At 43.9% G+C, this 16412-nt stretch overlaps 1 protein-coding gene across 1 annotated transcript in view; it reads right to left on the bottom strand.

Annotated features, from left to right (window-relative positions):
• The window catches only part of EXOC3 (exocyst complex component 3), a gene marked incomplete in the record, with an annotated part of 966706 nt that overhangs the window by 74749 nt on the left and 875545 nt on the right, over positions 1 to 16412 (bottom strand).

Genomic DNA, 16412 nt, shown 5'->3' with positions numbered 1-16412 from the left:
AAAGGTTCACTATACAACAGTACATCACACACAAGCATGGGAAAACTAAGCCGAAGTCTAATATCACAGGTAGTACTAAAATGGAAATACAATTACTTAGATATTAAAAACACAAGTGCATTCAAAGCAGTACATTAAGGGTTCACCACACACAATAGTAAAAGAAAAGCAACTGTTTAAAGTATCTTCACAGTTTTGCTAGAAATCATTGCTTATACTTGAAGCTATATTTAGCATTTGATCTAGCAGCCTCAAGTAATGGCTGGTTATTTCTCACAAATGAATAAAATTGCGAACAACTCATGTTAAAGTTTAGCTTGACCTGCAACTCTGCCTTCACAAGTGACACAAGCATTCTATTTCTTACATCAGTCCACGCATTCCCCATAAGTGAAAAAACCCTTTCTACAAAGCTATTGCTGGGCTGATTGAAAGAGCAAACTGCACCAGTCTGTAAAGTGGCTTGCAGTCTGGAGCTTTACTAAAAAAGTCACCCAGCGATCACTTACAGATGCCTCTGTCATCTGTAACAGGGCTGGCAATGCAGCAGTTAAAGCACAGTAGTCTGAGTAAAGTGCTTCAATGTCCACATCCAATTTGAAGAGGTCTGCAACTGTACGCAGTTCTGGCCAAGTTACAGGATGTTGGAGGCTGAGGACCTGCATAGCTTTAAAGGGACTATTATCATAGTCAAACCACTTCTGTAGGTAACAAAGTGCTTTACTCTAAAAATCACAGAAGGTCCTACAGACCTGTTGTGCGACAGCTGGAGTAAAGTGCTGTAAGGCAGATGAAACTTTAGCACCAAAGAACTGGTCATCTAGCCTTCTCTGCAACTCATCTTTTAGACTTTTCATCACAGTGTACAACTCTGGAGCAGAGAGTGTTACTTTCAAGTTTTGCTATAGACTTGTGGAATACCTGCAGGATGTAGTGCATGAAATGTATGTAGCACTCTGCCTCCGAGACATCCCCACTGATGCCATCCTCATCGGCCTCCACAAATTTCCAGATAAGGGGGTGACAGTCCTCAGGCCCTTGACTAATAAAATAACTTTTAATAGCAGGCCAACATTCTACCAGCCTTGCCACAGCTGGGAACAAAGACAGCCACCTTGTTACAACATGCTGCATTATTTCCTTAAAGTCCTGGTCTAGGAAAGAATAGAAGCCTTCAACAGTGCCATTTTTTTAGCAGATGCTGAAAACTCACTATGTACTTTCAAAACCAGAGTCTCCACATCAAACTTTGCAAGGGACTTGCTTGCATGCTTGGCACAGTTATGTATTACATGGCATAAACAGTTTGCTGCAATGATGTGAGGCACCTCAGATTTCAAACTTTTGAAAAACAGACCTGTGCTTTCCATAATTGACTGAGGCATTGTCTGCAGCACAGCTAGCAATGTTTTGTACTTTGAGTCCTTTATGCACAAGGATGTCCTTTATTCTAGTAAAGATACATTCAGAACTTTCGTTATGATCCTCGTAGAAATCAAGGAGTTTCTGTTGTGTGCCATGGGTGTGAGTAAAGTACTGAATAACTAAAGGGAACATTTTTCTGTTCCCTTTATTGGATGCATCTGATCCCACTGAGAAATAGGAATTGCCAAGTTCCTGCAGAAGGAGCTCCTCTGAATGAGATGCAAGTACATTCATGACAATACTCTCAGATTTTGTCTTCCCACAGGTGAATTTCGAAGCCAAAGTAGAATCAGGGAAGACGGTCGGTGCCAGCTTACCTCCACAATCTATGGATACATATGAGTGACCATGTTTCACTCCATGATAGACTGCTGTCACTTCAGCTGCAGTGACTTTGGAAGCTTCACTGGTTACACTACGTGGCTGAATAAACTTGGTCATTATGAGGTTCTGCCTCTGGAGCTGAAGGCTTTGCTGATGTTTGTCTGACTTCTGATGGCTTTTCAATGCCTTTTCCCCATCCCATTTTACAGTGAAAATTGTTCCACAGGATGTGCACTTTGCCATGGCATCTGCATTTGGAACTGGTCGCACCCATGAGTAGCTTTGCTCCCACACCTTATTATAACTGCAGAAAAACCTCTTAGGAGACACACTTTCAGCCTCTTCTTGATGATCCATTGACCTTTTCCTGAACATGATTCGTGCAGGATCCTTGCTCAACACTACAATAAACCAAAACAGCTATTAATAGAAAATCAAAACACTTGTGACCAACACCAGTGCCTGGTGGGGCCTGTGTCAGTCAGTAGCCACTAGCCAGAGTTCACATTCACATGTGAATCTCCAGACTTTCACACCCTAGTAATACCAAGTTGGTATTGGGAAAAAAATGAGACTCCTCATGAAAAATTACAGTGAAGGTAAAGCAATGAAAGGCAGAAGCAACTCCTGTCTGAGGGACTTTCTGCAGCTGTTACACATGAACCTGGTGTGACAGCAGAATATGCACAGAAGGCATTCAACTGTGTGTAAAACACATGGGTCAGACACTACAGCAATGCACCAAATTAAGACCCTCTACTTTTATGTAGAACCCAGTGCAAAGTTATCCAGCTGAGTCTGAACACAGCAAGAAAGTTCAGGCATACTGTGGACTGACAAGATAAAGATGAAATACATGGCAGCTTAGCAATCATACCCTCTGGCTACAACTGTAATAACTTGCATACAGACAAACAGGACATAGTGTGGGCCGAAACAATGATAAACATGAAATATGTAACTCAGCAATCATAATACCCTCTGGCTGCAACAGTAATAACTTGCATAACGATAAGAGACCGTATGGGCAGACATGATAAAGACAATTTCAGAGTCCCACAGTAGTCCAGATGCAACACCCCATATTAAGTGCAATTTCTCTTAAGCACAGAGACCAGTCAACTTGGGGCTGGTTTCTCCTTTTCCACTCCAGATCCCCACCACCACCTCCCACTGGCACAGTTAGAGTTGAGCATAGTGGCCAAGTGAAGACCTCCAGCACCCTATTTATCAAACAGTGCTTTGGGCCCCTGCTCAAGCAGTTGAGACACACTTGGTCTGATTTATATACACAAGGGAAAGGCTGGCACAAGTTTACTAACTATGCCCCCTTTTCCCCAGACTACAACATAATCATTGCCAGCTACTCCTTATAAGCAACTTTAAGGCCCTAATAAAGTGTGTTCAGTCTTACTGTGCAATATTAATAAACATTGCTAGTTTGACCAATGCCAAGGTAGAGTGGCCCAGTGTCACTAAATAAATATTTAAGTAGTCTCAAAACTTAAATATCTACACAACAAAACGTTAATATCCAGTGTATATTCACTGTAACAAGCTCAAAACCACATGAAATATTTCACATTGACAGTCCCAAAGAAAAGCAACTACATTAAGCCTTGCTATATACCCAAGACACCTAGAAAGAAAAACAGGTCAAGGTAAACATCACAGTGATGATAGACTAGAAAAGACAGTTCTACAGTCCAAGCATCCTATACAAATCATGTAGTCATATATTCACTGTAACATCAAATGAACTAAGCCTTGGTATAGACGGTATACCCTAGAAAACACAGATAAAGGTAAACAGTGCTGATGACAAGCTAGATAAAAAGCTACATTTAAGCCTCACTACAATACGAAGACTGTACACCATAGACATAGACACCCTAGGAAGAAAAACACAGGTCAAGGTAAACATCACGGTGATGACAGACTAGAAAAGACAGATCTACAGTCCAAGCATCCTATACAAATCATGTAGTCATTATATATTCACTGTAAGTCCAAAACCAGATTAAATATTTAAAACATTGCAGTAAAAACAGCTTTGGTATACCCTAGAAAATGCAGATCAAGGTAAACATAGCAGTGATGACTAGAGAAATGATAGTTCTACAATCATAGCAAGAACCCTATATAACTCCGTCAGTATACAATCACTATCAAAGTGCACCCACATGAAAAATAATAAATCAAAGTGCACCCACATGAAAATAATAAATCAAAGTGCACCCACATGAAAATAATAAATCAAAGTGCACCCACATGAAAAATAATAAATCAAAGTGCACCCACATGAAAAATAATAAATCAAAGTGCACCCACATGAAAAATAGTTACACTAACTGCAGTTAAAAACAGCCAAACAAACCCTTCCTATATATATCTGCAGACAGTATACTAGAAACTACAGATAAAGAATAAGGTAGATGTGGTGATTACAAACTAGAAATTGTTCTAGTTAATAATCACCACATGTTGAACATCTAGATACAGTTACACACATTTTGTCACCATCAATGAATGAGATAGTGCCAGCACAGCTAGTGAATTAATATAAATTTAATATTTAAAAAATTCACTAGTAGCTGTGCTGGCAATATTCATTCCTTGTCACACTAATCTTTGAAAATCTACCTTAATTCCAAAGAATTCATCCATTAAAAAAATTCCACTTACCTCCAGAAAAAGCAGCAGCAGCAGGGCTCCTTAAACAAGCTCTCAGCCAGAAGAGAACAGGCAGCTAACAAAGGGCCAGCAAGCAGCAGGCAGGCAGGGGAACACAACACCACCCAGTCGACCAGTCCACAGCACCTCTCCAGGGCAAGACTCCAGCAAGCAAGGCAAGCAGCAGGGCTAGGGCAATCCTTCCAGGCTCCAGGCAGCAGCAGCAAATGAAACCAGCACACCACACCAGGCAATCCACTGAAGACGTCCCGAACAGCTGAACCAGCAAGAAATTTCAGACCTTAAGTACCGACCTTGTAGAGACAGTAAAAGGTAAAAGTATAGCTGGAGCACCGCTTTTTATCCCCTAATTTTCGCGGGCTTTGCGGGGATTTGACTTGCAAATCTAAGTGTTGATTGGCTGCTTGCTGCATGAGCCTCTTCTGCAGCAAGCAGCCAATCAACCGAGAGTCCAAGACGGCAATGTCATTTTTTTTTTTTGTCGTACAGATGCGCTGACGTCGTACAACTTATTTCCGGACTCCCACAGCGAGAACCGGAGTGCCCTATTGATTTCCGGGCACTCCGGAAAAAAAACGGAGGGGTGGCAACGCTACTAGGCACATCAAGAGAGTGCAAAATCCTTTCCCCTTTATTTTGGGGATTGTTGAAAAATGTAGGCAGGTGAATAGACTGGTTAAGGGTTAAACTGGAAAACACCTTAGGCATGAAGGAGGGATTAGTTCTCAGAGAAACTCAATCTGAGTGAAAAATAATGAAAGGTTCTACTGCCATTACGGCTTGCAGCTCAGATACCCTTCTAGCTGAAGTAACAGCTAAAAGGAAAGCAGTCTTCCAGGATAGAAACTTCAAATCTGCAGAGGCAGCTGGTTCAAAGGGAGGCAGAGTAAGTTTTTTCAGGACAAAATTAAGATCCCAAGCAGGAGTAGGAGCTCTTCTGGGAGGTCTAAGATTACTAGCTCCAGTCAGGAACTGTTTCATCAAGGGGTGAGAAAAAATGGGTTGCTCAAAAGAACAATGAGCCAAAATTGCTGAAGCGTGAATTTTGATTGAAGAAAAGGAAAGTCCACCATTAAGCAGTCCTGCTAGGTAGTCAAGAATGTGGGAAAGAGAAGGATGAGAAGATCTTCTCCTTTAGCCAGCATCCAAGAGCAAAATCTCTTCCATTTATCCGCATAGGATTTTCTGGTGCTAGGCCTCCTGGCCTCATGAAGAACTTCAACCACCTGTTGGGAAAGATATAAAGTATTAGCCAGGCAGTTAAATGCAGAGTTTGAAGATGAGGATGAAGGAACGTTCCCCCTCCCTGAACCAACAGATCTGGTACCAGGGGAAGATGCCAAGGCTGAGCCTGTGAAAGGTTGCGAAGGAGGGGATACCAATGCTGCCTGGGCCAATCTGTAGCTATCAGAATGGCCTTTGGTTTTTCGTTCCTTATCTTTAGCAGCACTCTGGGAAGAACAGCCACAGGAGGAAACGCATAAACTGATAGTTGTGTCCATGGGAAGGACAACGCGTCTACCCTCCAAGCTTTGTTGTGAAACTCCCTGGTGCAGAAGGGTGGAAGGAGATGATTGGTGTGAGAGGAGAAAAGATCCACTTGTGGGGTAACCCAATGATGAGTGATGCGATGGAAAATGTCCTTGTTCAGTTGCCACTCATGAGGATCCTGAACGTGTCTACTCAAATGATCCGCCAAGGAGTTTATCCTCCCTGGGAGATACTGGGCTATTAGATGCAAGCCCATGGATGCTGCAATGGACCACAGTCTCATGCTTTGTCTGCACAACGGGTAAGCGTGAGTCCCCCCTTGCTTGCTGATGTACCACATGACTGTGTTATTGTCTGCCCTGATCAGCAGAGTCTCAGGGTAGAGTAGGTCCTTGAAAGCCAGCAAGGCCTGCTGCACTGCCATCAATTCTTTTAAGTTTATGTGCAGATGAATCTGCTGGTTGCTCCAAGTCCCCTGTATGCACCTGCCTTCCAGATGAGCCCCCCATGCAACATCTGAGGCGTCTGTGGTGAGAGTCTGGCTGGCAGGTAGTGGGCGGAAAGGCAGACCCTTGTTCTGAGAACAGGCTGTCGCCCACCAGAGGAACTCCATCTGTAGACAGGGAATCAGGGGAAGAATCAAATCTAAGTCCTGTGTGTATTGACACCAAAGATTCTTGAAGTACCATTGAAGTTTTCTCATATGCAGCCTTGCATATGGGATCATCAAAATACATGAAGCCATGAACCCCAGTGCTTGCAGGAATTGCCTTGCAGAGAGCTGGGTCATACTGGCCAAGTTCATGAAGTAAGCTGAAAGATCTTTTTGCTTCTGTTGAGGGAAGAATACCATCTGGGTGGCTGTATTCAGACTCGCTCCCAGGAAAATGATCTCCCTTGTAGTAACCAACTTTGACTTATTTTCGTTAAGACTGTAACCCAAAGACGTGAGAGTGTTCTTCATAAAATCCAAATCCTTTTCTAGTTGTTCTGGGGAGTTTGCTTGAATGAGACAGTCGTCCAGGTAAGGATAAATTTGAATGCTTCTCTGCCTGCAAAAAGCAATGGCTGGAGCCAGGTACTTGGTAAAAACTCTTGGAGCAGTAGATAAGCCAAAGGGCAGTGTAGAGAATTGAAAGTGTTGCTCCCCAGCCCTGAAGCGAAGGAACTGCCTGCAACTTTCCCTTATTGGGATGTGCAGATAAGCCTCCTTTAGATCCAAAGTTACCGGCCATGAATCCTTGCCCAGCATTGGTAGCAACTGTTGAAGGGTGAGTATCTTGAATTTGGGAATCACCAGAAAAGTGTTCAGAATAGACAGATCCAGAATAGGGCACCAGGCGACCCCTTTCTTGGGTACCAGAAAAAGTCTTGAATAGAAACCTAGGCCTACTTGATTTGCAGGAACTGGCTCTATAGCTCCCATAGTCAGTAAAGAAGAAATTTGAGTGTCTACCTCTGCCCTGAGAATTCTGGGTATGTCTGGGTACCGTTGTAAAGCAGGGAAGGTGTGAAAGTAAAACTTGTAACCTTGGTTTACTATACTAAGCACCCATTTGTCGTCTGTGATGGTAGACCATACCTCTGCGAACCTGGCTAACCTTCCCCCAAAGGAAACCCAGGGCCCGCAGAGGTAGGCACAAGAAGGCCGGAGTCATTGAGAATGTTTGCTTTGGGGAGCTGGCTTATAACTCCCCGATTTAGCAGAAGACGAATGCCATTGCTTAGCCCTTTGAGGGGTATAAGGCTGCCCTCTGGAAGATCTGAAACCCCTAGGCCTAGAGCAACCCTGCTTGCCAGGATGAGGGAAAGATCAATTCTTGGAAGGATAATGCCTACTAAACCAAGGAGGCTGAACCTGAAGGAAATGTTTTACAGCTTGCATAGATTTTGCCTTATCCTCCAACTTCTTCAGTACCTCCTCAGCCTTATTACCAAAATGATTGTCCTTGTGCATAGGAACATCCAGCAATTTAGACTCAACAGGTTCAGAAAGAGGCTGCTCCCTGAGCCAAGCATGCCTTCTAATTACAGAACCAGTGGCTGCTGCTCTGCAGGAAGCCTCCAAAGTGTCAAAACCACAATGAAGTGAATGCATATTAACTAAAGTGGCAGAATTCAGTAAGTCTTGTAAATCTTTGTTCTCCGTCATGGAAGGAATATCTCCAAGTTTAGCCTTAATAGCATCCAAAGTATGCTGCTGATACTTAAGCATGTGAAAAAGACAATTCACAGATCTAATGGCAAGTTGCAGAGGTATAGACTTTTTTACCCCACCTGTCTAATGCCCTAGACTCCTTATCAGAAGGCACAGGATTTTAACAATAGTAGCCTTAACACCCTTGGGGCCTTGAGAAATAACTTCTGGATCAGCAGTAGGGTTTTTAAAAAGGAATTTGATGAGATTCAGGAACCCTATAATACCTATCCGGTTTTCTGCAGGCAGGAGGAACAGAATTATGAGTTAAAGAATTTTCCATGAAAACATCATCCACCACTTCCAAAACTGGAGGTATAGCCAGAGGCTTATGCTGAGGCAAATCACGATTCTTTTCTTAGACTGTGGAAAATCCTGACATTCCCATTTAAAATGCTCCCAAGGATATTCAAAGTATCCCCAAAGGAAAATTCTTCTGGAGGGGAGGCAGAAGGGATAGAGTCCTCAACATCAGAATCATCAAAGCCAGAAAAAAGTTGAGAATGTCCTTCTTCACCAGCAGACATACTGGAAATCTCAGAATCTGAGACAGACAAAACATCAGGAGATAATTCCCTAGCCCTCTTTGAAGGGGGGGATGAGAGCCCCTAATCAGGGAAAGAAGATCACCAGCCATCTTTACCAACTGGGACTGAGGCACAGGAGGGGAGGCTGATGCCTGCTTGTGAGTAGGTTTGCGGCTGGAAGGTTTACTAGCAATTGAGCGACTCGGGAGGCCTAGCAATGACAGAAGTTTGAACTAAGGTAGTCGGTCTAGTTCTGGTCTCATGTCGAAAAGAAGAGGCGTCAGAAGCCAGTGCCTGCAAAGCGGCTCCGGACCCATCTGAGGCAGCGATAGGCGGAGGGTCTGAAGATGAAATAGCAGCCTGCGGCATGGAGGACTCCATAAAGGTCTCGGCAGAGGCTTGTGGCTGAAAATCTGCGGACAGCAGGGGTTGCGAAAGCGCCTCACTGACTACCGCTGTGCTGACTACCAATTTCACCGGTGCATCGTCGGCAGATTTAACCCTAGGCCAGTTGCGGTCCTTGTCTTTGCATTTCCTAGGTATATCTGAAGTTGGGAGACCAGAAGACGCCATACTGATGAACTTAGGCCAGACTCCGAAATGCTTATACAAAATCTTAGTTCTATGGCGTATGGTATACGGGTTAAAGGAAGCACAGAGATCGCAGTTAGGGACGTCGTGCTCAAGGCCCAAAGAAGTTATACAATAGGAATGGAAATCACGGTGCGGAATCTGTTTTCCACATGCAAGACAGTTATTAACTTTATCTAACATTCGTTAAAGCAAGAAAAGAGGCTCCCCAATGGGGTACTTACCTGAAGGCGTCTTCAACTTGGTAGTCGAAAAGCAAAAAGTACAGTTTTGTACCTACCATAAATGTAGATGTTTGAGTGCTAATACAGCTGCAGTCATTACAGATGGGTTCTCCTGCCGTCAGGCGGGTCCTTGGTCGGCCGAATTCCAAAGTCTAGGTCTGGCGTCGGTTGTTGTCGCCTTCTTTCCTGACGTCAGTGCGACAGGGGTATACAAGACACAGCCGACGCCATTTTCTTCAGTCTTTCTTGCCCCAGATGTCAGGTGCCCCCAGAAGGAAGGCAATACATAATTTATATATGCAATGCAATATAATAAAAAATCAGTAGTTGCAAGCAAATACACCATAGAAGGATAACCCAATCAGGTTGTATGAGGAGGAGTTAGCCACTAGGCCTGTATCAAGAACATCTACATTTATGGTAGGTACAAAACTGTACTATGTTCATCGTGCATACAGCTGCAGTCATTACAGATGGGTAGAATCCCAAAGCTACGCACAGGGTGGTAGGCACTAGGTGGAACTGGGAGGAGCCAGAATGCCCTGCAACACAGCAGTGGCAAAGCCTGCTCTAGTTTTGGAGTATAAAGGTAGGTGGTAGTGTTTAGTGAAGGTATGCACAGAACTCCAAGTGGCTGCCTCCAAAATATCTTTGGTAGGAACTCCTCTGAGGAAGGCTGTAGAGGTAGCTGTGGCCCTTGTGGAGTGGGATCTGATGCCTGCAGGTACAGATTTACCATGAAAGGAGTAATAAAAACGTATGCAGTGGCCTATCCATTTTGAAATTGTCTGTTTGGAAATTGGCCTCCCTTGAGCTCCTACAGCAAAGAGTTGTTCTGATTTCCTGAAAGGCTTTGTTCTGTCCAAATAGTAACGCAGCTGTCTATGGATGTCTAAGGAATGTAGCAGCCTTTCCCCTTTGTTTTGAGGATTGGGGTAAAAGGTAGGTAAGTGTATGGCCTGATTTAAAGCTACCCTTGATACTACCTTAGGCATAAATGAGGGGTTGGTACGTAGAGAAACCCTGTCCTGATGGAAAATGAGAAAGGGCTGCACAGCCATGAGGGCTTGTAGTTCAGAGACCCTACGAGCTGAGGTAATAGCCAGAAGGAAAGCTGTTTTCCAGGACAAATATTGCAAATCTGTTGAGGCAGCTGGTTCAAAAGGAGGCAATGTTAATTTTTCTAGAATGTAATTAAGATCCCAGGCTGGGATTGGTTGTTTCCTTGGAGGTCTTATATTCTTAGCCCCTCTGAGGAACTGTCTAAGAGTGGGTGAGAGAATAAGGGTGGATCAGTGTTGTATTCTGCAGAAATGGCTGAGGCATGGATTTTGATGGAGGAGAATGAAAGTCCACTGTTCAGCAGCTCAGCTAGATACTGTAATATCTGAGGCAAATTCAGTTTTCTAGGATCCTGGCCCTTTTTCTCATTCCAAGCGCAAAACCGTTTCCATTTTGCGGAGTAAGCTTTTCTAGTAGATGGCCTTCTGGCTTCCAAAATGACATCCTGCACCTCCTTGGAGAGTAGGGTCTGTTGTGGTGTTAAGGAATTTTCCATGCAGACAGATTGAGTGTTTTCAGCTGACTGTGAAGAGTTTTGTAGCTGTGCTGAGTCAGACGAAGAGGCATTAGAGGTAGGGTCCAGGGAGGAGAATGTGTTAGGCTCCTCAGGAGTGGGTACCAGTGTTGTCTTGGCCAGTCTGGAGCAATCAGTATCATCTTTGGTCTGTCTGCTCTTGCTTTCAAAAGCACCTTGGGCAGTAGAGGAAGAGGGGGGAAGGCGTAAACTGTCCGTGCTGCCCAACTGAAAGAAAAGGCGTCCACTCTCCAGGCCTTTGGATGAAATGTCCTTGAGCAGAATTTTGTCAATTGATGATTTTTGTGGGAGGCAAAGAGATCTATGTCTGGCCTCCCCCACACTTGGATTATCTTTGTAAACACTTGAGGATGCAACTTCCATTCGTGCGGGTCTGTCATATTTCTGCTTAGATTGTCTGCCAGCGTGTTTTCCATACCTGGCACGTACTGTGCTTGAAGCTCGATTTGCCATTCCAGAGCCATGTTCCAAAGTGACATGGCCAGCCTGCACAGGGGGTATGAATGTGTTCCTCCTTGTTTGTTTATGTACCACATTACTGTGGTGTTGCCTGTTCTTATCAATAATTGCCCTGGATGCAGGAGGTCCTTGAAAGCTGTAATTGCATTTATCACTGCTAGCATTTCCTTTTGATTGATGTGAAGGTGCTTTTCCTTTTGGGACCATTTGCCCTGAATGCACCTGTCTGCCATGTGCGCCCCCCCAGGCGTAGTCTGAGGCGTCTGTTGTGATGACTTGATTTGCTTGAGGCTTGCAGAATGGTAGACCTGTGTTTGTTTGGCATGCTTGAGCCCACCATAGAAATTCCTTTTGCAAACATGGAATTAGTGGTATTATTGCTTCCAAACTGTGGCTGTGTTGAGACCATAGGTTTTTTAGGTACCATTGAAGTTTCCTCATATGCAACTTTGCACATGGGATTAGAAGAATGCAAGATGCCATGAATCCCAGAGCCTGCAGGATTTTCCTTGCAGTTAGCCTGGTACAATTTGCTAGTATCTTGAAGTACTGAGTTAATTGCCCCTGTTTTTCTGGCGTAAGATAGGCCATCTGGGTGTTTGTGTCCAAGTTGGCACCCAGGAAAATTATTTTCTGAGATGGTGTTAGCCTGGATTTCTCTTTGTTGACTGTGTATCCCAGAGAATTCAATAACCGTGTTACATAAGCCAGATGTTCCGGAAGTATGTGTTTGCTGTCCGCTTGGATCAGGCAGTCGTCCAAATAAGGGTATATTTGTATCCCTTGAAGTCTGCAGTAGGCAATTACTGATGCCAGGCATTTCGTGAATACTCTGGACGCAGTAGATAAGCCAAAGGGCAATGCAGAGAATTGATAGTGGATTGAATCTGCAAGAAATCTGAGGTATCTTCTGCAGCTTTGTCTGATTGGGACATGCAGGTATGCCTCCTTGAGGTCCAATGTAACCAGCCAAGACCCCTTGCCCAGCATGGGAAGAAGTTGCTGTAAGGTGAGCATCTTGAATTTTGGTACGAGTAGAAATGTGTTTAGGATGGATAAGTCCAAAATGGGTCTCCAATCGGTTCCCTTCCTTGGTACCAGGAATAGTCTGGAATAAAAACCTTGACCTTGTTTGTGAGTAGGTACCTCTTGAATAGCTTTCATGTCCATGAGCTTTGAAATTTGTATTTGAGCCTCTGCCCTTTGATTGTGTGGCAGGTTCGGCATGCCTCTCATTTTTGGAAGAGTGTGAAAATGAAATCTGTAGCCTCTGTTTATAATGTCCAGGATCCATTTGTCTTTTGTGAGAATATGCCAATTTTTTGAAAATAATGCCAGCTTTCCTCCCAAGGGTGCTGCCACTTGAGCCTTGCTTGGCATGCAAAGGGGAAAGTCATTGGGTTTGTTTCCTGTATTGCTGTGCACTGCCTTCGCCACCTCTTGATGCTGGAGATTGCCATTGTCTGCCTCTATATGATCCTTGAGATTGTCCTCTGCCCCTTGTGCGCCTGTATCTACCTGTTTGGGGCTTGTCCGTGGCTGGAAAGGACCAGTTTTTTGAAGGCCAATTTCTACTAAAACGTGGTGGTTGTACCTGTAGAAAAGCTTTAACAGTTTGCATAGATTTAGCTTTTTCTTCCATTTTCCTTAGTATCTCCTCAGCATTAGTACCAAATAATACATCCTTTTGTAAAGGAGCATCTAGTAATTTAGCTTTGACATGATCAGGCAAGGTTTGTTCCCTAAGCCAGGCATGTCTACGAATGACTGATCCTGTAACAGCAGCTCTACTTGAGGCCTCTAGAGCATCATAACCACATTGTAAGGTGTGCTTACCCACTAGTTCTGCACTATGCATCATATCCTGAAACTCCTTCAGATCTGGTTGTTCAGGTTGTGACATTTTATTCTTTAATTGTGATAACAGAAACTGCTGATATTTAAGCATATGGAACTGACAATTTAAGGCCCTCATGGCTAGGGTGGCCGAGGTATATACCTTTTTTCCCCACCTTTCTAAGGATCTAGACTCTTTCTCGGAAGGTAATGGATTCTTAGCAGTAGAGGCCTTCATTCCCTTGGGGCCCTGAGAAATGGTTTCTGGGTCAGCATTATGGCTTTTGTAAAGAAATTGGTGTGAGTTAGGAACTCTGTAGTACCTATCAGGCTTGACTGGGGCTGGAGGTAGGGAATCCGGATTAAGGCAAGCCTCCGAGTAAACATCATCAAGTATGTCCAAGACAGGAGGTATCGCCAGAGGTCTGTGCTGAGGTAGCAAAAGAAATTCCCTAAGCCTTTTCTTGGAATCTGAAAAATCTTGGCCTTCCCAATGGAAGTGCTCCCTCAAGGTATGCAAGGTTTCCCTGAATGAGAAATCCTCTGGGGGGGATACAGAAGGAATGGACTGCTCTGCATCAGAATCTTCAAAAGGGGAGTACGAATGTTCCTCTTCATCAGAATGTTCTGAAATAATGGAGCCCTGGTCAGAAGAGGGAGATTCTTCTTCCACTCTGGGTCTCTTGTCCGGTGGGGGTTGGGAACCCTGATAAGAGTAATTAAATCCTCAGCCATTTTGAGCATCTGCTTTTTAGGCATGGGGCCTGGAGATGGGCCCTGTGCAACAGGCCTCTTGGAGTGCATGGCTGATTTAGACTTAGTAAAGGTCTTGATGGAAAAGGAAGAAGAAGGTCTGAAGACACCATGGGTGGAAGTATACCTGTCCACATTAAGAGGCTCAACACTCACAGTGGCTTCGGTAGCTGTAGTCAGGGTGTGGGCCGAGGAACCTGCGGTCTCGGTTAAAGAGGACACCACCAGAGAAGTGTCGTCGGTAGTCAGGGGCTGCGTAGGCTCCTCACTGAGAACCGGACCAAGTGTAGCCGGTTTTGGCGTGGTGTCGGTGGAGACCGCGGACCTCGCGTGTCGGTCTTTGTCCTTGCGTTTTTTGGACAAAACAGTAGCCGGAGTCTCCAACGACATTTTATAGTTAAAAGCTTTACCAAAAAAGTGCTGGGCGAACTCCGCCCGACGCTTAATAGTGCGTTTATTAAAAGTAGCACAAAAGCGACAGCCCAAGACGTCGTGGTCTGGGTCTAAACAAGGTATACAGAGGGAATGGAAATCCTTATGCGGTATTTGCTTCCCACAAGAAATACAATTGTTAACTTTGTCTGAGGCAAGAAAAGTTTCCCCAACGGGGTACTTAGCTTTAAAGAAGACTTCGGTTTCCAAATTTTCGTAATTTCAGGAGCTGGCCGACCGGCACTTGCGAACTGCTTCTGCTTCGGGCACTGCGCGGCAAAAAAGACTGAAGAAAATGGCGTCGGCTGTGTCTTATATACCCTGTCGCACTGACGTCAGGAAAAAAGGCGACAAGAACCGACGCCGGACCTAGACTTTGGAATTCGGCCGACCGAGGACCCGCCTGACGGCAGGAGAACCCATCTGTAATGACTGCAGCTGTATGCACGATGAACATCGAAGGTAAACAGCCGACCGGCACTAGTGCGAATTGCATCTGCTTCGGGCTCCACGGCAAGAAAGACTGAGGAAATGGCGTCGGCTGCCTCCCTTTATACCTGACGTTCTGACATCAGTTTTACAATCGGCGGCAGCCGACGTCATATACCAAGGACTGTAGTATTCAGGCCGACTGAGAGCTACCGGGAGCCGGATAACCCATGTGAGAACTGCAACAGTGAAAAACGAAGAACATCAGTTACCAACCTATATACTTCTCAAAGGCTGCACAGCCTTTGTCATTACCTCTCTACTCATTGGGTCAACAGAATCCTCCTGATCAATTTTTCTCATAAGGAACATACACCTTCGCCAAAACAAAGCAGGAGTAACAGACTGCACCGTTTGAAATCTGATTAATTACTTTCTTTTGAAGGATAAACTCTTATTTTCTCTGTCATTCACACTCACAATTCCTTAATTTATTTCTGCTTACGTATGATTTTACTTTGTAACAGTGTCCAATATTCTTGCTATAAAGGAATAATTCTGTTCTTCATAAATTGACTTCCATGTTACTCACCCACTGCATATAAAGTGTGAAACAATGGTTAACTATTCATGATTTATAACACATGTATTTAGCTGCAATTATTTACACACAGTTTACGTGTTTACAACGTGTTATGTTGCTTACATGGCACAGGCATACAAGTATAGCTTGTTCTCTTGTATATAAAAAAAGACAATTTTTTCATTCTACTGCCAGTGAATTCTGACCAAGCATGTATTTACTATAGTTCAAAAATTCTTTTTTCTCAGTATTTTTTCAATAATATTCCCCAAATTAGACATGAAACTAGCTGGTTATGCACAATGGAACCATCAAAGTACACCTCCTATGTACTGGCACCACCCCAGCATCAACAGTCTAGTCAGTGGGCCATCAAGCAACCTAATTCTCTGAGAACAATACAAGGCAACTTACATGGGTCACGAGCCTCGACATTTTTTCATTTTTGATATTCTTGCCATTCTACTTCCCACTCTCCTACTAATGTGGAGTATCATACCCTCTTTACAACTTGTGTAAGATGTGAAGAATTCATCCAGTAGTTTAACTTGTCCTTAAGAATTCTCACACACGCAGTTTTTTATCTTCACAACAATGTGACTCACTCGTGTTTTAATTACATGACAGAACATGTCTACTTACTGTAATTGTCATTTACCCTCACTAAGTTTGACTTCACTTATCTCACTACAGTGAAAGCCATTCTCCCTCTAATGACCTACTACAACAGCCTTCTTAGCATTAGCTTGAAACTAAACTGTCACTCCCATTTTTCTATACTTCTTAGTATTCACAAAGCATTCTCAAACATCATCTAGAAAGTCTGGTATCTCTGTATGCTTTGAATGCT

This window comes from Protopterus annectens, chromosome 3.part0 (assembly GCF_019279795.1).
Source record: "Protopterus annectens isolate FY-2018-M chromosome 3.part0, PAN1.0, whole genome shotgun sequence".
Lineage (NCBI taxonomy): Eukaryota > Metazoa > Chordata > Ceratodontiformes > Protopteridae > Protopterus > Protopterus annectens.
This window is presented reverse-complemented; position numbering and strand designations above follow the sequence as displayed.